The following is a 6,942-nucleotide window of genomic DNA, read 5'->3' on the forward strand; positions in this document are numbered from 1 at the left end:
TTTTTCTTATCATTATAACCAGTTTCTTGTTTACCATTACACAGTACACAGGCCAATAGGCTTCTGACTCACATGCCAAATATACAATGTCACGGTAGCACCACAGGAAGCAAAACACTCAGTTGCTGCTTCGACTGCTTAGGGCAGGCATTATTGTAAGTACACGACTTCACTTTTGTGTCTTGCACTTGAACTAGGCACAAGTATTAAGTGTATTTGCGCCTGTCCGCTTGCATAGCTTTTATGCGTGTCTTTTGTAAATGACCTCTTTAGTAACAAATGCAATCAACAACCCAAATCAAACCCAGGGTTGCATTTATATAGCTTAAAGTGGCAATAACTCACTGTATAATTTACCTATTTTATATACAGTGTATATATAAATAGAGAGAGAGAGCGAGAGACGTAAGGTGCCCACCATAAACAGTTGTTTTACCCATTGGACTGAGCTAAGAAACAACATAAACAATACAGAAGAACAGCGCTGGGGCTGTTGTAACAAAAGCATGGCCGAATACTGAAGAGAAAATCACGTGGTAGTTTACCTTTTATTTTGTACAAACCAACGACAACTCCCTCTATGGATAACAAAACATAGTTCTGAAGTCCCACAAAAGTCTATACACAGTCCAAATAAAACTCCAAGTGAATAATGGCCGAAGGGTAGTGAAGTCATTGATCCAATATGCAGTTCTTCCCTCTCTCTGAAGACTGACTTCCAAGCTCTCTTTGGGGCTCTTTTTATGTCCCTGTTGGCCCAGCCTCTCAGCAAGTTCCTATTGTTATTATGCAGGGGTGGGGAGACGTATAGGTGCCAGGGTAACTGGATTATTTGCCTATTGTTTACAGTCGGCTGGGGCAGACATGTTGGAGACTTTGGGTATCAGTCCCTAATTTCATCAGAGAGAAATTCAATCAATCCGCCATATATATATATGCACAAATCCATGTTTACTTGTTTAAAGTAGGGTTGTTTTTCTCTTCCCCTACGGATCTGTGCCCCTGTGGTCCTGAATATTGTTGTCTTTTCACAAGGGCTGGCCATAAACATCTGCCAGTGCATTGATTTTAGTATTCTTTGCAGAATGTTCTTTTTACTTTTTGACGAATGTCACCTATCTTCATCTATCCATGTGTTTCATAATTCCTCATATTTTCCCTGTGCAAATAAGCCATTGTTTAAATATCTAACATCAATTCATGGTGCCAAGGATTATGGGTGTTTCCTTCAAGCGTAGGAAGGGATTTCCTGTCCATGGAGAAGGTCTCACATTTAATCCAAATTCCAACAAGGTTACCATTACATTGTATTGGCTGTGCCACAGGTTTTTGCTTTGCTGAGTCACGGGTATTTGCTTTACTGACAGTTTGACATGTAATGCCATGGGCGCCGGCGAAAAACTGGTAGAAGGATCTTTACATCTTTCAATCCCAAAGACAGGGTTTCTCTAATCATCTGCCTTTGCTATTGTCACCTTCACATCTTTTTAAGTCTGTTAATATTTTTGGTGCCTATAGGAACCCCTAGGTCTTAGGGCCCTTTTTTGTTACTGTTTTTGAAATTGCATGCAGACTTGTAGAGACTAGCCCTTTCGCCTTCAGATCGCAAATCCCACAGTACAAACAAAACGGCTTAAAGATAGGGGAAAACCAGCTTTTGTTCCATTAATGAAGAAATTTATAAAAACTTAATGTAAATATAAACTTTCAGCTGTCACACATCCCACACAGATTAATTGTGTACAGCAGTGCTAGTATTGCCAAAACACACACACACTGACCTGAAAATATTAAGAGAATGTTAGGAAACACATTTCTGCCTTAAGGGGGTTTTTCACCTTCAATATAATATACAAAGGTTTAGTATGATGTAGAGAGAGAGTTATTCTGAGACAATTTGCTATTGCTCTTAAATGTCTATTATTTATGGTTTTTGAACTATTTATCTTTTTAACAGCTCTCCAGTTGGAATTTTAGCAGCTATCTAGTTGCTAGGATTCAAATTACCCTAGCAACCAAGCAGTGGTATAAGTGAGACATTGGGATACGAATAGAATGATAAGTAGTAGAATATAATACAATTGTAGGCTCACAGAGCAATAGTCATTTAAAAGCTGGAAGAGGAAGACAAATACCTATAAGACCAATAGAAAAGTTGCTAAGAATTGCTTATTCTATTACATACTAAGTTAATTGGAAGACAATCTACCCCTTTAAAGTAGTTTTCTTTTGTCACAATCAGTGTAACATTAGCAATTTTATGTTTGCCTTTTCTTTGGAAAATAAAAACACTTTGAGAAAAAAAAATAGGAAAGATAAAACAAAAGAGTAAGCAGGAGCAAATGCTGTTACTCACAACTCTTAGCTCATGTGTTCCCTCGTGTGGTGGATCTTTTGTGTGCTCCATCTCCAGAAAATGCATGAGATAACCCAGCCCAGTCTTTTCTATTAGTTTGTACTCACTGTTCTGCAGAAGTGTGCCGAATCCAGTCTGGTATTATTGGAGATGCCATCCATGCATGATCCCATGGTTGGGGGACTAGATGTTTTCCATCAGATGGGAATGGAGCCCTCATTTTATATATTAAATTGTAAGTTCAGATCTATGGCTCCAAATTGTGAGGCTGTATATGTGCTATTCATTCAGAGGTTCTGGATGCAGAATAAGTGATAGGGATGTATGAGTGTTTACATTTCTCCTCCTCGTCCATCCCCTCTTCTACTAAACAGTGTATGAGTAATGCAGCCTGCCTTGTGCAGCAGCAGCCTGTGGGTAAAAAATATAAAGATATATATATACAGCAGGGAAGAGATCCGCACTCACAGGTCTTATAGAATTAATCTGGTGTTTATTGAGAAGACTAGTCTTCTTCTAGAGTAGTCTTCTCAATAAACACCAGATTCATTCTATAAGACCTGTGAGTGCGGATCTCTTCACTGCTGTATCTAATTCTTCACTTGGACCTGCACCAAGGCTATTGTGACCCGATTGACGTGAGTGCCGGCTCTCTCCTGATGCAAGATATATATATCTATATCTATATATATATATGCAGTTGACTGAACATAGTACTCCCATTGCCCTTTGCATTGCTCTGTAATGTGACATACAGCTCCCAGATGGTTATCACAAACAGCACCCACTCCCTTTGTCAAGCATAAAGTCCCTAAATAACCCACCTGGGTTTTAATAGAACATCATAGATCACATGATCTCGTCACAAACCCTATCTAATAAGGCAGAAAAATTAAAACCATTACGGTCTATGGAACAAGACACATTTGTGAGGACCTTCCTAGCACATACACGGTACGTCGAAAATCACAGTGTAGTTGAAAAATACATATTGCACCTATTTAGAATTCCATATATCAAAAAATAAATAAAAAAAAAACCAAATTTTATTTATATTTTGATCTTTGTTAAGTCCAATAGATTGCAAAGTCCTCAATTTTTGAATCCAGCATACTTCCCTACTTTTAAGTCTATTAACACAATCTCCCCCAAAGCCGAATTCCTCACCTGTTCCAAAACTACAAATCGTACATCATTGTGTCTACACTCGGAATAATGTCTTGGTACCGGTAAAGTGGTGTATTTACATTATATATTGGATCTGTGTTGTGAAATGCGATCACTGACTTTTTGTGTTCTCTCCCCCACATACCAAAAGCCACAAGGGCACTGTAGGAGATAAACACAAAAGTCCATGTTGCATGTGAAATGTCTACGTAAATCGACATTAACTTCGTTAACTACAATGTTTGACACTTTTACAAATTTACATTGGGTACAGGATCCACATTTGGACATGCCCAGTTTCGGGGGTAACAACAATGCGAACCTCACTTGTTTAGATGGTGGAACAGCCGCTCGCAACAATTTATTTCTTAATGTGCAAGGTCTTTTATATGAAACAAATGGAATGGATTGGAATTCAGGAATTTGTGGATATGCCCTCTTGATTAAATGCCAATGTTTCCTAATAGATCGAACTATAACCTGACTAGCTCCGTTGTAATTAGAAACATAGGCCAGTCTAGCATCAATACATTTCTTATTATATATTGTAGTGTGACCTTTTTGTCTCTCAAGTATTTTCCCTTTTTCATCAGTGCACAATTTAGACGGGTAACCCCCCAATTCCAATCGTTTTTGGAATTCGTTACATCTCCTTTCCTGTAAGCCACCATCACAGACAATCCTACCAACGCGTGCAAACTGACTGCGTGGAATAGATTTCTTAACATGCTCAGGATGGTAACTAGAGAAAAGTAGTAACAAATTACGATCAGTTTCTTTCATATAAATGTCAGTCGTTAGTCTCCCATTATCGTTAATTACAAGGACATCCAGGAATGTCACTTCACTCTGACAAGCTTGTAAAGTAAACTTTATGAGCTTATTGCACTCATTAAGAGTGTGAACTATTTGTAACAAGGACTCCATGTCGCTCCCCCCCCACCCACCCATAGGACAAACAAGTCATCGATGTACCTCCACCAGGCCAAACAATGTCTGGTGAAAAGTACATTAGGATAAACGTGTCTGTCCTCAAACACATATATGCATTCACATAAGAGGGCGCAAAATTTGGAGCCCATAGCGGTACCCTGCAACTGTATATAATAGTTATCTGAAAATTGGAAATAATTGGAAATAATTATCATACAAAATAAATCTTAAAAGACCCATGAAAAGTGTGATTTCATCCTCAATGGAGTATTTGTCTATATATATATATAGGTATGGGACCTGTTATCCATAATGCTTGGGACCTGGGGGTTTTCTGGATAAGGGGGATTATTCTGTAATTTGCATCACCATACATTGTCCACTAAAAAATAATTTAAACATTAAATAAACCCAATTGTTTTGCCTTCAATAAGGATTAATTATATCTTAGATTAAGTACTGTTTTATTATTACAGAGATAAAGGCGATAATTTTTGTTAAAAATGTGAATTATTTGATTATAATGGAGTCTATGGGAGACAACCTTTCCATAATTTTGAGCTTTCTGGATGCTGGGTTTCCAGATAAAAGATCTTATACCTGTGTATATATATATATATATATATATATAGATAGATAGATAGATAGATAAAGTCCAGTTATCAGCACTCACCAAAGCACAAATTTAAAGCCGGGTGCACATCAATTCTCATATGCACATTTATAAACGGCACTCACGGCATAAAGTCCATCCATGAAACCTTTATTGAAACTCCATATCTATGTGGAGTATCAATAAAGGTTTCATGGATGGACTTTATGACGTGAGTGCCGTTTATAAATGTGCATGTGTGTATATATATATATATATATACACAGTACATCCCCTGGTTGTCATTGACACAGTTCACTGACCGCAGCAATTGGAAAACAGGTTTTGCTTTTATTATTTGTGTTTTTTATTGTTTGTTTTTCTTTTTTTGGTCCTCTGCTATATATCTTCCATTTTTAGATTTCAAAACTGTATCCTGCCTGCTAGGATAATAAAACCTTCACAACCAGATACCAATCTACATTCCAAGCCTGCATGGAGTTTCTCTAACTTTTTAGAACATATGATCATTTTTTATCATCTGATTCCCTAAGTCTAATGCAGAGCATGAGGTACACAGCAAAAAACAGGTGCAAAATTTCACACTTTTCCAACATATCCTGAACTTCCCTCAAGTCATATCCCACAGTGAAGGCGCCCGAGCAAAATCTACGTTCAGGGCTAAATCGGCAGAAGAAGGTAGAATTTTTATTGTTTTTACATCCATATCTGATGATTCAGACCTTTTGTGCAACCAATAGTCGCACAAAAGATCAGAATTGCTACGTGTATGGCCACCTCTAGTCTGGTTGGGCCCTTGCCTTTTCCTGAAGCACACAGCATTAACTCTTTCCTGTTCTTTCCAGTTTCTACCTTTTGTTTTGGTTTATCCCCAACAATATTGCAATTTTTTTCCAAAATAAAAAAAAAGTGTGGAATTCTCAGGTATTGCTATAACCTTTGCATTTTACGAAAGAAAGTTAGTTAGTTCGCGGCTCCAGGAAAAGACGGCTTTAGACTTGCAAAACTGACTTTTCAAATGAAGCAGTGAAGGTGATTTTTCATGGTTAGGTGGTGAGTTGGGGAATGCCCTGCCAGGTGATGACATTCTAGTAATGCCTTAAAGGAGAACCGTAAAAACAAACATTGGTAGAAAAGCCATATTTTATATATTGAAATCACTGCATAAGGCTAAAGTTTCAGAATGTTTATGAAATAGAAATAATCCATGCCTTCAAAGGTGTGCGAGTGACACTGCATGTGAATTCATTACTTGTATTGTGACTTTTATATATCAGTATAAAGTGATGTTGTTTGTGCCACATGACTCAATGAAAATTGTGTATTATAATAACTAATGTACCCACTGTTGCAAAATATGGGGATAACAGATGGACAAAACCTTTGCACTTGACATTATTCAGTAAAGGTTCTTGCACCAACCTTGCTCCTTGCACTGATAAGTGCAGCGTCTATTTTGTGGCCCTCCCAAACTACCCCTCACCCTCTCGCTTACCTCGCCCCCCTAACAAAATATACACACGACAACCTCTTGTGGATAGAAAAGGCCGCAGCCTGTTTATTTACAACATTATAAATTTGTTAAACAATAACATATTAATGTAAATAAATAACATAACAAAACAGTCTCATTGAAGGCTGCTTTGTGGAAGCTGTCTCTGCCCCCCCACCGTAATCATTTTCCTGAGGTTAGGAACCCCCTTTCTCTAGCCACCACAGCCCCCATTTCCCACCAACCTATGGCTGTACTCCCTAGCCTCCGTCTAACCTTCCGCCCTGAACCTTGAGCTAAGTCCACCCCGGCTGTGACTAAGACCCTTCTAGGCGTCTATTCCCTATAACCCTTATCCCCCCTTTTTAACTAAGGGAGGGA

At 38.2% G+C, this 6,942-nt stretch overlaps 1 long non-coding RNA gene across 1 annotated transcript in view; it reads right to left on the bottom strand.

Annotated features, from left to right (window-relative positions):
* The window catches only part of LOC116406881, a 45,836-nt gene extending 43,141 nt beyond the window's left edge, over positions 1-2,695 (bottom strand). The window contains exon 1 of the long non-coding RNA XR_004219821.1: positions 2,464-2,695. This is a non-coding gene — a long non-coding RNA (uncharacterized LOC116406881). The remainder of the gene's footprint in view (positions 1-2,463) is intronic.
* Positions 2,696-6,942: the final 4,247 nt, after the last annotated feature.

Source organism: Xenopus tropicalis, chromosome 8 (genome assembly GCF_000004195.4).
Source record: "Xenopus tropicalis strain Nigerian chromosome 8, UCB_Xtro_10.0, whole genome shotgun sequence".
Taxonomy (NCBI): Eukaryota; Metazoa; Chordata; class Amphibia; order Anura; family Pipidae; genus Xenopus; species Xenopus tropicalis.